This window comes from Marmota flaviventris, chromosome 16 (assembly GCF_047511675.1).
Source record: "Marmota flaviventris isolate mMarFla1 chromosome 16, mMarFla1.hap1, whole genome shotgun sequence".
In the NCBI taxonomy this organism is placed as follows: Eukaryota; Metazoa; Chordata; class Mammalia; order Rodentia; family Sciuridae; genus Marmota; species Marmota flaviventris.
Window position 1 is genome coordinate 78,568,506 of NC_092513.1, and position 15,996 is coordinate 78,584,501.

Below are 15,996 nucleotides of genomic sequence, written 5' to 3' on the forward strand. Positions count from 1 at the left end.
TATCTCTGATAAATATAGATACAAAAATCTTCAAGTATTTTAACTTTCAGATTCAATTTAATAGCACTTAAAAAGATAATGCAATAAAAAATATAACACCATGATTGGGTTTGTTTCATTCCAAGGATGCAAGAATGATCCAACAAACACAAATCAATAAATGTAATACAGCATATAAATAAAATCAAGGACAAAAATCATATGATTATCTCAACAGATGAAAACAATTCAGCATCCTCATTATGACGAAAACCCTGAATAAATTACACATGGTGGGATCATGTCTCAACATCATAAAGGCTATACATCATATTATCTGAGAAAAGCTGAAAGCACTTCCTATAAGATCAGGAACGAGACAAAGATGCCCTCTCTCACTAACCTTATTCAACACCAGAAATTTTAGCCAGAGAAATTAGGCAAGAGAAAGTAAATGGTTTACAAACATTAAAGTAGGAAGTCAAATTATCCTAGCTTGCTGGTGATATTATCATGCACCTAGAAAATTGAAAAAAAAAATCCATCAAAAGACTTAGAACTGGTAAACAAACTCAATGAAGTAGGATTTAATATTAGCATGCAAAAATCAGTCACTTTTGTCTACATCAATAATGAATTCTCTGAGAAAGCAATCAGGAAAGTAATCCTGCTATAGCAATGAAGAGGAGGAGGAGAAAGATGAGGGGAAAGGGAGGAGGAAGAAACGGAAAAGAAGAAGAAATACTTAGGAATAAACCTAACTCAGAGTGTAAAAGGCTTCTACAATGCAAATTACAAAATGCTGAAGAGAGAAACTGAAGAACACACTAGAAGTTGGAAACACCTACTATGTTCATTAATCAAGAGAATTACTATTGATAAAAAGCCCATACTATGCAAAGCAATCTACAATTCACTGTGATCCTCAACAAAATACCAATGAGATTCTTCATAGAATTGGAAAAAATTCTAAAATTTATGTGTAAACAAAAAAGATCCAGAATAGCTAAAGCATTTTTGAACAAAAAGAGCAATGCTAGAAGCACCACAATACCTTATTTCAAATTGTACCTGAGAGCCACACTATAGTAGTGGCATAAAAAGAGGCAGTAGACCAATGGAAGAGGAGAGGGAACCCAGAAATAAATACACACTGGAACCGATTATCAACAAAGATGCCAAAATACTGGAAAAAGAACAGGCTTCTTCAACAAATGGTGCTGGGAAAACTGGATGTTCCCATGTAGAAGACTGAAATTAGATCCCTACCTCTCACCTTGTATAAAAATCAACTCAGGATTAAAGAACTTAATGTAAGTCAGGATCCTTTGAAACTACTAGAGAGAACATAGGGGAAACTCTTCAAGATCATGGCAAAAGCAATGATTTCCAAGTGAGGACTCCAACAGCTCAGGAAATCAGAATGAGAATGAACAAACAGGATTACATCAAATTAAAATCTTCTGCACAGCTAAGAATACAATCAGCAGAGTGAAGAGAAAACAAAGATACTGGAGACAGTCTTTTCCAGCTACTTGTCTGAAAGAAAATGAATACAGCAAAAACATGACAACCCCCAGAATCAAGTCATATAATAAAAACGGACCAATGACCTGAATAGACACTTCTCAAAAGAAGAAATGCATATTGCCAATAGATATAAGTGAAAATGCTCAACATCTTTAGCCATCACACATGCATATCAAAGCTACAAGGAGATTATGTCTTACCTGGTTGGGTAAGATGGTCATTCCAGTTGGAATAGTTATTATAAAAAAAAAAAAAAAAGTAACAAACACTAGTGAGGATGTGGAATAAACAAAACCATATATGATGTTGATAAGAAGGTAAACTAGTACAACATCAATAGAAAACAGTATGGTTGTTCCTCAGAAAATTAAAATAGAACTACCATATGACCCAGCTATACCACTGCTGGGTATTTTTTTAAAGGAAATGAAATCAGAAAATAAAAAAGACACTTGAATGACCATGTTTGTTGCAAGATTATTCACAAATGGTAAGATATTATGGACTCAACTGAGGTCCCCATCAACAGAAAGCAAATATCTCACACACACACACACACACACACACACACACACACGATGGAGTATTATTCAGTCAAATAAAAATGAAATCCTGCTGTTTGCAGAAAAACAGCATTGAGTCTTGTTAAATTAAATAATTCAGACACAGTGAGGCAAGTATTGCATATTTTCTCTCATATGTGGAAACTAAAAACCAAAAAAAAGATATCAGGAAAGAAGGACCAAACCAGGCCCAGAATCAGGTAGCAGGGAGAGTGTAACAAGGGTGGAAAGGAAGGTCAATGTGTGACATATCCATGAAAGGAAATGACTCAATGAGACACATTAATTTATACAACAAATATGATAATAACAAGCTCTCTCTCTCTCTCTCTCTCTCTCTCTCTAATACACACACACACACACACACACACACACACTCACATGCCTACATGAAAAAGAGGAGACAAAGGACCATGTGAGGACATAGAAAGATGGTGGCATACAAAATCCAGGGAGAAAATTCTCAGAAGAAAACATCCTAATGACATCTACTGCAGAATGGGACTTTATATGGCAATAGGGCCTTTAAAGAAGTAATGAAGGTAAACTAAGGTCCATATGCTTGACTATAATCCATTCCGACTGGTGATATTTAAAAAGAAGAAAGTCTGTGTAAAGGAATGGAGTGCCAAACAAGACTGCTATACCCAGCAGGGTTAGTCTTCAAGAAAGAGATAAAGACCTTGAATCAGAATAAATTAAGGGAATGCATGACCACCCAGCATCACTGAAGATAATTGTTATGATTTGGAATCAGAATGTTTCCAAAAGGCGTATACTCTGATTGCTTGATCTCCAATGCAATGCAATAATACTCAGAGGTGGGGCTTTTTGAAAATGATTGAATCATGAGGACTCTGACCTCCTAAGTGGATTATCCATTGATTGATTCATAATATGAATGGATTAGTGGGAGGTGGTGGAAACTGTAGAAAGTGGGATCTAGTTGAAAGGAGTGAGTCTGTGGGGACAGGTCCTTGGGGACTATATCATGTCACCAGCCCCTTCTTGTGCTTCTCTCTGCTTCTGCTGCCAGGAGGTGAGCAACTTTCCTCTGCCAAGCCCATCTGCCATGATGCAAGCATTTGAGCCTCACCTTAGGCCCAAATAATGAAGCCAGCCAACTAAAGAATGAAACCTCTGTAACCATGAGGCAAAATAAATCTTTCTCAGGTATTCTGTCATAGTGATGAAAAGCTAAGGTAAATACACACTGCAACCAATTATCAATAACACAAAAGGGAATACTACACCCAGAAGAGGAAGAAAGATCAAATCATCAGCAAATGTGAAAAAATAAATCCCGCTAGAGGCGTACACATGCAAATGAGAAATAGTAAAGAATCATACATCATCAATATAGTAAACCATCAAACTTCTAAGATGAGTTAAAAAAAAATAAAGAAAAAAAACCATGGAATATTCAAAACCACCAGAATATTCAAAACCATCAGAAAAGCAAATGACAGGAACAAGAACATACCTTTCGATAATCACCCTGAATATAAATGTTCCATATTTTCCATATAAAAGATGCAGACTGGCTGAATTGATTAATAATTAAGACCTAACAATATGCTGCCTACAAAAAACTTACCTCATGTGCAAAGACATACATACAGTGATAGTGAAAGGATGGAAAATGATGTTCCAAGTAAAGGGAATCCAAAAGCGAAAAAAGAGTAGCTACATTTATAACTGACAAAACAGACTTTTAAAACAAAATCAGAAGAGAAAAGAGGTCACTATGTATTGATCAAGAGAGTGATTCATCACAAAGATATAATATTATAAATGCATAAGCAATAAGTCTTGGAGCACCCAATTTTAAAAAACAAACATAATTAGAGATAAATGGAAAGACAGGCCACAATAAACACATCATTCAAACAATAAACAACACCAACAAAGAAACAACAGATTTACATTAGTACTATAGATCGAATGGACTTAACATCTACAAAATATTCCATCCAACAGTTGCAAAATACACAGTATTTTCTTCAGCACAAAAAATGTTTTCCAAAACATACCATATATTAGACAATGAAGTAATTACTAACAAAATTTTTAAATGAAATAATTTCTTGTATTTTATCTGATTACAATGAAAAGAAGCTAGAAATAACTGCAGAAATTACACAAACACATGGAGCTTGAACAACACACTATGAAATGAACAAGGAACACTTTCTTGCAGGTCATGGAAGAAATAAGGGGGGGAATTTTAAATTCTTTTTTGGAGGGGGGCATTTTGGGGTTTGAATTTAGGGGCACTAGACCACTGAGCCACATCCCCAGACCTATTTTGTACTTTATTTAAAGAGAGGGTCTCACTGCGTTGCTTAGTACCTCGCTTTTGCTGAGGCTGGCTTTGTATTTGCAATCCTCCTGCCTCAGCCTTCCCAAGCCACTGGGATTACAGGTGTGCCCCACTGTGCCCAGCTTAAAATTTCTTGAGTCAACCAAAATGGAACCACAACATACCAGAACAGGGAAAGCAGTGCTGAGAGGCATTTATAGTGATGAATGACTACATAAAACAAAAGAATTCAAATCAATAACATTATGATTCATCATAATGTCTTACAAAAAACAAGAACAAACCAAATCCAAAATCCATGGAAGGAAATAAATAGTAAAGATCAGAGAAGAAATAAATGAATTAGAGAATAAAAAAATAATATAAAACATCAATGAAACAAAGAGTTGGTTCTTTGATACAATAATATTGACAAACCCTTAGCTAAACTGACAAAAACAAAAAGAGAGAAGGCCCAAATAAATAAAATCAGACTTAAAAAGGGGTCTGAAGCCAGATACAGTGAAATTCAAAGGATCATTAGGGGAACTTTTGAAAAATTCTATGTCTAATAAATTAGAAAATCTAGAAGAAATGGAGAAATTCCAGACACATATGATTTAACAAAATTGAATCAAAAGGATATAAAATATCTAAATATATCAATGACAAATATTAAGATGGAAGCAGTAATAAAAAGTTTTCTAATTAAGGACTAGGGCTATAGCTCAGTTGATAGAGTGCATACTTTGCATGCAAAAAGACCTAGCACCACAGAAATACTCAGCACCACACACACACACACACACACAAACAGTTTTTGATTAAAAGGGAAAAAAGACCATCCTAGAACCAGATGGAGTCATTGCTGAATTTTACCAAAATTTTAAAGAACTAACACCAATGTTGCTCAAACTAATTCATAAAACAGGGAAAGAAAGTTTCAAACTCATTCTATGAAGCAGTATTACTCAGCTAACAAAACCTATAAAGGACACAACAGAAAAAAGAACAGTATATTCCAGTATCTCTGAGAAAAGATATATGAAAACATTTGATAAAATGCTTTCAGATTTAGTTTAATAGCACATTAAAAAGACAACACACCACGATCAACTTTGTTACATTTCAAGGATGCAAGAATGGGTCAACAAACACAAATCAATAAATGTAATAAGCATATGAATAAAATCAAAGGTAAAAATCCTACAATTGTCTCAAGAGATGCAAAAACCTTCTGTGACAACACTCAGCATGTCACCCAGGCGTGGTGCTGCACACCTGCGATCCCAGGGCTCCCAAGGTGCGGGAAGAGGGTGGCGCATTGAAGCAGCCTCAGCAGCAGCGAGGCCCTAAAGGACTCGGCGGGGAGGCGGCGGGGAGGCGGCGGGGAGGCGGGCGGCTCGCGCTCCGGGGCTCTGTGGCGGCTCGTCCGCTCGCGCTCTTCCTGGGCTGTCCTCGCCCGTCGCGGAGCTTCTGCCCGGGAGGGGCTGTCCGGCCGTCGCCCGGCGCCCTGGACGGCGGAGCCCACTCGCTCGCCCGCGGGAGCGTCCCGGCCGAGCAGCCCTGGGGGGAGGGAGGCCATGGTGTCCCCACCGACTCCCCGGCGCCGGGCCGAGCGGCTGCGGGAGGCTGCGGAGCTGCGGTCGCCCTCGGGGGCTCGGACGCCGCCGCCGTCGAGGCTTTCTGCGGGAGCTGCTCCTTGGTCGCCCGCATCCGCTGGAGCCCTCCTTTCCCCACGCCTCCCCGTCCCCCGGCCCCAGAACGCCCGCCCGGCGAGGAGTCGGCCGCGGGGAGAAGGACCCATCCGTTGGGGCCGCCGGCCGCCAGAGCGCGAGCCGCTGCTCCCAGGGCGAAGAAGACTGCGACCTGCTTTTCCAGCTGCTCCTGCTCGGGGACTCGGAGTGGGGAAGACCTGCGTCCTTCTTCGTCTTCCAGATGCTGCCTTCAAGACCACCTTTATTTCCACCATAGGAATAGACTGTGAGACCAAAACAGTTGAGTTACAAGGAAAGAAGATCAAGCTACAGATGTGGGATCCAGCAGGCCAGGAGCGATCTCACACCATCACAGCCTCCTACTACAGAGGAGCAATGGGCACCTGCCAGTATAGGACATCGCCAATGGTCACAGTTTTGAAAACATCAGCAAATGGCTTAGAAACACAGATGAGCACGCCAATGAAGATGTGGGAAGAATGTTACTAGGACACACATGTGATATGGACGATAAAAGAGTTGTACCTAAAGGCAAAGGAGAACAGATTGCAAGGGAGCATGGTATTAGATTTTTTTGAGACTAGTGCAAAAGCAAACATACACATTGAAAAGGCGTTCCTCACATTAGCTGAAGATATCCTTCGAAAGACCCCGGTCAAAGAGCCCAACAGTGAAAATGTAGATATCAGCAGTGGAGGAGGTGTGACAGGCTGGAAGAGCAAATGTTGCTGAGCGTTCTCCTGTTCTACCCGTTGCCATCCACCACCCGTTTCTCTTCTTGCTGCAAAATAAACCACTCTGTCCATTTTTAACTCTGTTAAACAGATATTTTTGTTCTCATCATTATAACTATCCAAACCACCTATTTTATTTGTTCTTTCATCTGTGACTGCTTGCTGACTTTATTATAATTTTCTTTAAGCAAAAAAATGTATACAAAAATCATGTCTGTGACTTCATTTTTAAATGTACTTGCTCAGCTCACCACTGCATTTCAGTTGTATTATAGTCCAGTTCTTATCAACATTAAAACCTATAGCAATCATTTCAACTCTATTCTACAAATTGTATAAGAATAAAAGTTAGAATTAACAATTTAAAAAAAAAAACAACAACTCAGTGAGACCCTGTCTCTAAATAAAATACAAAATAGAGCTGGGGATGTGGCTCAGTGGTGGAGTGCCCCGCGTTCAATCCCCAGCAACAACAAAAACAATAACAACAACAACAACAAACAGCATCTCTTTATGATGAAAACCCCGAATAAATTACATATAGTAATGTAAACTACATGTCTCAACACAGGCAAGGCTATACCTCATATTAAACTGAAAAAAGTTGAAAGCAGGAACAAGACAAAGATGCCCACTCTCACCACCCTAACTCAACATAGTACCAGAAATTTTAGCCAGAGAAATTAGGTAAGAGGAAGTGAATACGAAAAAAGACCCAGAATAGCTAAAGCAAGTTAGAGCTAAACCAGCCCTGATAGAAGCACCACAATACCAGATTTCAAATTATACCTGGGAGTCACAGTAACAAAAATAGTATAGTATTGGCCTAGAAAGAGACAGGTAGACTAATAGAACAAAACAGAGAAGCCAGAAATAAATACACACTGCAACCAGTTATCAACAAAGATGCCAAAATATTGGAGAAAGAACAGCCTTCTTCAACAAATGGTGCTGGGAAAACTGGATGTTCCCCTGCAGAAAATGGAAACTAGATCCCTGTCTCTCACCCTGTACAAAAATCAACTCAGTATACCTTAATGTAAGATAGGATCCTTTCAAACTACTAGAGAGAACACAGGGGAAACTCTTCAAGATCACGGCAAAAGCAATGATTTCCAAGTGAGGACTCCAACGGCTCAGGAAATCAGAGGGAGAATGAACAAGTAGGACTGCATGGAATGAAAGAATACGATCAGCAGAGTGAAGAGGAAACAAAGAGAATGGGTGACAGTCTTTGCCAGCTATCTGTCTGACAGAAGATGAATACCCAGAATATAGAAAAAAGTTGACAACCAGAAAGCAAGCAATGGTATTTTTAAAAATCGACAAATGACCTGAATAGACACTTCTCAAAAGAAGAAATGCAAATTGACAATAAATATATGTGAAAGTGCTCAACATCTTTAGCCATCTCAGATGCAAATCGAACCTACAAGGAGATCATTCCAGTTGGAACAGTTATTATTTTAAAGAAAGTAACAAACAAACACTGGTAATGATGTTGGGGAAATGGAACCATATACAATGTTGGTAAGAAATTACAACATCTACAGAAAACAGTATGGATGTTCCTCAGAAAATTAAAATAGAACTACTATATGACCCAGCTATACCACTGCTGGGTATTCATTCAAAGGAAATGAAATCAGCAAATAAAAAAAGACAGCTGAATGACCATGTTTATTCTGACATTATTCACAATAAATAATATATAGACTCAACCAAGGTGCCCGTCAACAGATGCATGAATAAAGCAAATATAGTGTGTGTGTGTGTGTTTATTTACATATATATATGCCAGAATGGGTACAGATGGGCCAGGTACAGAGTGAAGAAGACGAAGATGGGGTGGAAAACTCAAGGGATGCCAAGAAGTAGTAGTCAAATTGGATGTACAAATTGGATGTACAAATTTTCAAAATCCAAATTAACACAAAAACTCTATGATGAACTCCAAAATGTCAAATTAAATAAGAGCAGCCAATTTGGAAAGCAGTATGGAGATTCCTTGGAAAGCTGGGAATGGAACCACCATTTGACCCAGCTATCCCGCTTCTTGGATTATACCCAAAGGACTTAAAAACAGCATACTACAGGGACACAGCCACATCAATGTTTATAGCAGCACAATTCACAATAGCTAAACTGTGGAGCCAAACTAGATGTCCTTCAGTGGATGAATGGATTAAAAAATGTGGCATTTATACACAATGGAATATTACTCAGCACTAAAAATAACAAGATCATGGCATTTGCAGGGAAATGCATGGCATTAGAGCAGATTATGCTAACTGAAGTTAGCCAATCCCTAAAAACAAATGCCAAGGGGGAGGGGGTGACTCAAAATGGGGTAAGGAGGAAGAGCATTGGAAGAAGATTACCTCTAGATAGGGAAGGTGGGTGGGAGGGAAAGGGAGGGAGAAAGGAAATTGCATGAATGGTGGAAGGAGACCTTCATCATTGTACAAAATACATGTATGAAGATGTGAATTTGGTGTCAACATATCTTGTATACAGAGATATGATAAATTGTGGTATAAAGGTGTATTAATAATTGTAATGCAAAATAATAATAATAATAAAGCTCACGTAAAAAAATAAATAAATAAAAATTTAAAAAAGTAAATAAAACAGGAACCAACTAGTGAGAACTCCCCCATAAGAAGGCACGGTTTTCACAGCTCTAGCAGTGCAAGCAGGAGAGTTGGGGGGAGAGAAACAGAAACAAAGATAAAGTGAGAAAGAGACAGACAGGTGTGCATGTGCACACACACACACACACACACACAGAGGACAAAACATCTCAAAGCACCCAGAATACAGCTATCCCCAACTCGAAACAGGACAGGGAAGAACCTAAGTGCTCTGGGGAAAAGATATCACAGAACACGGACACCTGAGGGTGAACAGTGTGGAGGTGATTGAGAAGCATCTATTTTGACTTTTTAAATTCAACATATTAAGGCATAAAACTCTACAAATTACACTGATGCACATTCACATGCTTACAGTCTATAGGATTGTTTCCTCCCATCATTCACTTTCCACTAGACTTAGCTTCCACAGATGCCAGCTGTTTTCTATCGGAACCAGCCCAGTGTGAAGGTTCAATACTAGTCTCTGCTACATTACATTTGACCAAAAAGCATTTGCCAAAGCAGATCATATGGTCAAGTCTAAAGTCAGGGTTTGCAGGGAATGAACACTTGGAGGTGTGATTCATTTGGGATCACCAGTGTAGCAGTCTACCACAATCCCCTCATCTGTCCAGATACTCAAAGAGGATCAAGGTCATTCCAGGTCCAGCCTCTGGGATATCTGCACAGTCCTTTCATGTGCCACAGCAAGGCTGCTCAGGACCTCGTTCTGTTCTCATCCCCTACTGATATCTGGTTCCAATACATTGATGATACCCTGTTACTAGAGAAAATCATACTCTGTTATACTTATAAATACACGATTATTATTTGTCAATTAAGAATAAAATAAACCAATATAATCAGTGAGCCTCTAGGTGGGCAAACAAAGAAAAAAAAAGAAGACACAAATCACCAATACCAGAAACTAAAGAGATAGCATCGATACAGATCACATGGACATCAAAAGGACAAATAAAGGAATACCATAAACAAATCTATGCCCACAAACTCAATAAGCTACATAAAATGGAATGATTTCTTGAAAGGCAAATATGCCAAATCTATCACAAAAAGAAATGAACAAATTGAATAGGACTGCATCTATCTAAGATGCTAAATTAATAATAAATCATAACAACCTTCCCAAACAGAAAGCACCAGGCCTAGAGTAGTTCCAAATTAACCCTAACATACATTTGAGGAAGAAATTATGTCAGCTGCAAGATTCAAGATGGCAGCCTAGAGGAATCCTGCATTCCTCGTTGCTCTGTGACCTGGGACTCCAGCAGCAGGAGTACTGCTTCTTTGTGAGGTGGGTGAAAGAGGGATTTCATTAAAACTCCATATTGGTTGGCCAGGGTATCGTGGAGACTCAGAAATTTGGGTCTATTAAACTAAGAAGAAAGACTACATTGGAGCCAAGCCAGTTGCCAATTTAGTATGGAACATCCTGAGATCCGAAAAGGAGCCGGCCCTTAGCTGATCCAGGGGCTAGACTGTGCACTGGTACATGAAAAGTGCCCACGTTTCCCAAATGCCACAGAGAGCTGAAGAAGGAGCCATCCTGAGGTTGCCACATTGCAGATGCTGCTGCAAGAGCTGGAAGACCTGAGCAAACATGGCTACAAGGTCCGAGCAAGTGCCTGCCCTTTGACCTAGGTGATGCCGAGCAGAATAAGAGCAAAACAGGTGGAGAGCAAACTTTACCAAGGGGGATTCTAGTCAGAAAAGTGAAGGGGAGCCCAATTCACTTCCCCCTTTGAATCTGGTAGATCATGTGACCAGCTAGGCACATCAGGAATCTGAAGAGGCAGGTGTGACTAAGCCCAGGGACTAAGCCCAGCAAGCCTGGACAGGCAGGTTCATGGGCAGCAGAAGGACTGAAGAATTGGCTCCCCGACCCAACAAGTGAAATCCTAGGGAGACTCCCAAGATCCAGACTCTCAGCAGATTGACAACTGCCAGGCCCTAGGGGTGTACCCATATAATCTCTGCAGAGCAGGCACCACCCAGCAATGGCCCTGTGGCCTCATTAGACCTCATGGAACTCTGCAGCTGCTCCAGCCTGGGAATCCCTCCATCTGCTCTGAGCAGACAGTACTTCCCATCCTACCTAGTACTGGTGAGAAGGGAAGCTGATAATTTTTGGACCAACTTCAGACTTAGGTCACTCCAGCTGGCAGCTTGGTGAACAACACAAAAAGAGGAAAGATTTGACAACCCTCAGCCCTTCTTCTCACACTCAGTGCACAGCTCAAGAAAAAAGGAAAAGAAAGACAATCAGGCATAGACAGTGACCATCTATTCTCATGTACTATTTTGACCATCTCAATGGAAATGCTTCCTTAGTTTTTCATTAACAATCTTTTTTTTTCCTTCTGTGTGTGTGTGTGTGCGCGCGCACGGTGCGCCTGTGTGTGCTGTGCTAATTGGTTCACAGACTATATATGTATACATTTGTTTCTTTTTTTCCCATTTTTTAGCTTTGTTTAAGTGTGGTTATTTACCCTTGCCTTGCCTTTCAGGGTTAGGGTTTTTTATTACTACATTTTGATTTTTGTTTTCATATCGTTTTTCATTTGTGTTTCTCTTGTTTCTTTTTCTCTCTTTTCTTCTGCTAACAGCCAAACTCTATTCCTCTTTCACTCTCTGTTTATTTTGTTTCTTACATTTTTCTCCTCCTTTCTTATCACTATCATATCCTACATTCTATTTACTTTTTGAAATTATAAACTCTTTTTGACCTTCCTACCTGTACATTTTCTTTTCTGTAAATTAACTATTTTCTTACCATCTTTTAGCACTAATTGTTTTTCTATAAGTCCTGCCCCCAATATTAATGCTGTTGCAATTGTTACTGCTATGGGTGACATAGCTGACATCTGTTGTTTGCTTTGATGCCAGATATAGTTCACGGTTACTTATCGTTTTTGGTGATGGCAATTGCTAACCCTATCATTTCTGTTTATTGTGGTGAGTTAACATTATAGATGGCATAGTAGAAACCAATGCTGTATATTGTTTGCATTGGTTGTTGCTATTGTTGTTTCCCCTTATTCTGTGAGATTCTGGGAACCTACACAGACACTACAAGTTCACAGGGTAGAAACTCTGCTGCTGAATTAAACCAAAAGACAGCTTACCTTGCTCTACACACCAATTAATGACACTCAATCTTCAGCTATACTTTAATACAAAGAATCAAAGACACAAAAACCCAAACTTATGACCAAGCCCCAAGTAGAAACTGCTGGGGTTGGTCCCCCAGTCTCACCTAAGGACATTCATTGCTATAGTAAAAACAGAGAGAAATGGACACCACACCTATGAGAGGGTCTCAATACAGGTCATTCTAGGACACTTTAGCAAATGAAAACTGCCCTAAAAAGGACCTCACAGAGTGGAGGAGAAATTCCTTCCAATAGATGAAATAAAACAACACAGGAATATAAAAAATATTTAAAAACAATGACACCTCCTAAAGGCCATACTTCAATAGTAAATGATGACAAAAATACTGAAGTGGATGAAATATCAGATAAGGAACTCAAAAGAATCATTTAAAAATGATATCATCTATATTAGCCTCCCCACACTTAAATACTCAGAAAAAACTAACAAAATATTTGTGGGCTCTGTGTGAAAAAGAACTAATAAACTGTTACGGAATAAACCAAAGGATTAAATGAATGAGGAGACAGTTGATGTTCACATGGATAGAAAAACTGAATATCATTAAGATGTCAGTTCTTTCCAACTCAGCTCTACAGAGTGAATGCAATCCCAACAGAATCCCAGCAAGGTAATTTGTGGAGCCTGAAATACTGATTTTAAAGTTTGTAAAAGAGAGGCAAAAACCCAGGATAGTGAAAACAACACTGGGGATAAACAAGTGGCTGATAATACCTGACTTCAAGACCTACTGTGGAGCAACACTCATCCAGGACAGTGGGATATTGGAGAAAGAACAGAAAACAGTCAGTGGAACAGCATGGACAGCCCAGAAGCAGACCCTCATCAGTAGAGCCAAACTGAAGCGGAGGGGAACACAGCAGCACGGAGCAGAGATCCTTCCAGCAAGTGGGGCTGCCTGATCTGGACGTCCCCATCACCACGGCTACCACCACATGTGGAAGGAGAGACTCAGAGAGAAAGGAGGGAGGCCAGGTGCAGTGAATCAGGCCTGGAATCCCAGCAACTCGGGAGGCTGAGGCAGGAGGATCACAAGTTCAAAGCCAGCCTCGCAACTTAGTGACACCCTAAGTATACTGAGACCCTGTCTCAAAATAAAACAGGACTGGGGATGTGGCTCAGTGGTTAAGAAGGAAGAAAAGAAAGGAAGGAAGGAGGGAGGGAGGGAGGAAAGGAAGGAAGGAGAAGGGGGAAGAAAAACACTTGTAGAAATAAGGGCTGGAAATTTCCTGAATCTAGGTTCAATGTTTCCCCTCTTTAAAAATAACAAAAAAAAAATATCCATTCCTAGACACATCACAGTGAAACTGTGAAAAGGCAAAGAGAAAATCTTAAAGGGCGCAGAGAAAAAATTCTCCAGATTCATCCTTTTTCTAGCAAATAAATGTCAAGATATACTCTGTCACGTATAAGTAAGGACAAATTTTTAAAAAACAAAAACAACTCCCCTGTGCACAAGGATGAGATTTTCAGCTGACTTCCAATCAGAAACAATTGAAGGAGGCTGTGGGTGGCGTATTCAAGGCGGGGAGAGAGTCACCCAAAGAGTCCATGTCTAGTAAATCTATCCTTTAATAACGAAGAAAAATATGCTGCCAGATAAACTCAGCCTGAGAAAATTTGCTGCCAGCAGTACAAGAAACACTAAGGAAGGCTTTTGGGTGACAAGAAATTCTTCATTCTTAGATGTGAAAGCATGGGGTTGATTTGTCAAAGGGTGTGTGGGTGTGTGGATGTGCACTTGTGTATGTACACAAGTCTCCAAAATTTCTTCTACATTTTAAGTGTTACTTACTAAGGAATCAGCATACAAAAAAAAAAATAGCTTTTGAAAAACTTATTTCAAATTCATGAATTTTTATAAGTATTTTGTTTTGTTTAAGACCCTTTAGCTGAAGACAGTAAAATTACTGGAAAATTCTAAAAACTTTTTATTCAAAATTCACAAAGCTAAATAAGTACAAAATAAATTTCAGTTCCATGATGCAAGACAAGAACATATAATGTGGGTGAGTTTAAGTCGCTGAGAGAAGAAATGGAGAAAGAAATAATCACTTTGAAATAATAATTCCAGAGACAACTCCCATTTTCACAAACTATGAAAAAGGATGTTCAAGCAGAGATCTGCAAGCAAACAGGTAATTTCTGCGTTCCCTGGTGAACAACAGAAAATGCACTAAAGTCTACCTCTGACAAGTTGAGCAGGTGGAATTGGAAGGGAGGATCTAGAAGGCCCAGGAGGGTGGAGGAGGGGTGTAGTGCAGCCTCTTCTGACCACCCTCCCCCCACTCTCAAGATCCCTTTGTGATGTGGGGTCATAGCTCTTGTGATGCTGGCCTGAGCCCTACTCCCTGCTCTCAAAGGGAGCTCTCAGGACGCAGCTACCTGAGAGTGACTTTACAATTCAGATAATGAGTCCTCTCTTTCCTCTGAAAAGAATTAATGCCATTTAGCTGAGTCCCAGCTCCACCACCTGGGTGATGGAAATAATCCTTGCCTTTGTGGGGGGACTGGTGCTCTTTATCCTGTTAGGCCCTTACTTCTCGCTGCCGCCTTTGAAAAACAGGAATATCAAAAAGGTAAGGAGCCTTTGATCAAAACACAACAGACAATGATTCTCTTTTTCCTACTCTTCTTTCCTCTTATCAAACGTACGGAGAGGTGGGACATCTCAGGAAAGAATAGAGCGTCGTTCTTCTGGGTCAGGTGGGGCAGGGCCGGGAGAGAGTCTGCCCTAAGACTTCTCCTGTCTGAAGCCCTCGGACCATCTGGGTGGTGAGCTTCAGGTCCCACAGCAAGACATACACTGTGGTCGAGGACTGGATTCCTGAGAGAGGTTGGGGACCTCTGGGCAGGAACACTAGTCATTAGCAACCTTCTCCTAGCAGATGCCTCTGAACTAATGTATCCCTGGGTGTTGGGCTGAGGGGAGGGCTGTGCTGAGGGCCCCTGTCACCGGCTGGAGTCCCCTCTGGCCTCAGGGAGCACAACCTGCCTGGCAGCTGAGAAGAGCCTGTGGAAAGGAGTCTGTCAGACCCTCAGTGGCTGAGGACATCCATGATGGAGCTGACACAGAAAATCCCCAAGAAGAAAACCAAAGTCTAGTATTTTATCTACTTGAAAAGTGAGTGAAAGAGAAGGACACAGACTTCCATGATTTAAATGTAGGAGGCATGTGACTCAGAAACGTGAGCTTGCGGCTTTTCTATGAAGAGAATGAGGATTGGGCACCAACCCCTTTTTCTTTCTTGTCTCTCAACATCAGACAGAGAAGAGGTGTAGGAAGAAAAGCAAGAAGAAGAGAAGCATTCTGAAAGGTAAGGCTCCACCCTTCCTCCA

At 40.2% G+C, this 15,996-nt stretch overlaps 1 pseudogene; it reads left to right on the top strand.

The window, feature by feature from the left end:
* The first annotated feature begins 5,957 nt into the window (after positions 1-5,957).
* LOC114082386 (ras-related protein Rab-10 pseudogene) lies at positions 5,958-6,904 on the top strand (annotated as a pseudogene).
* Positions 6,905-15,996: the final 9,092 nt, after the last annotated feature.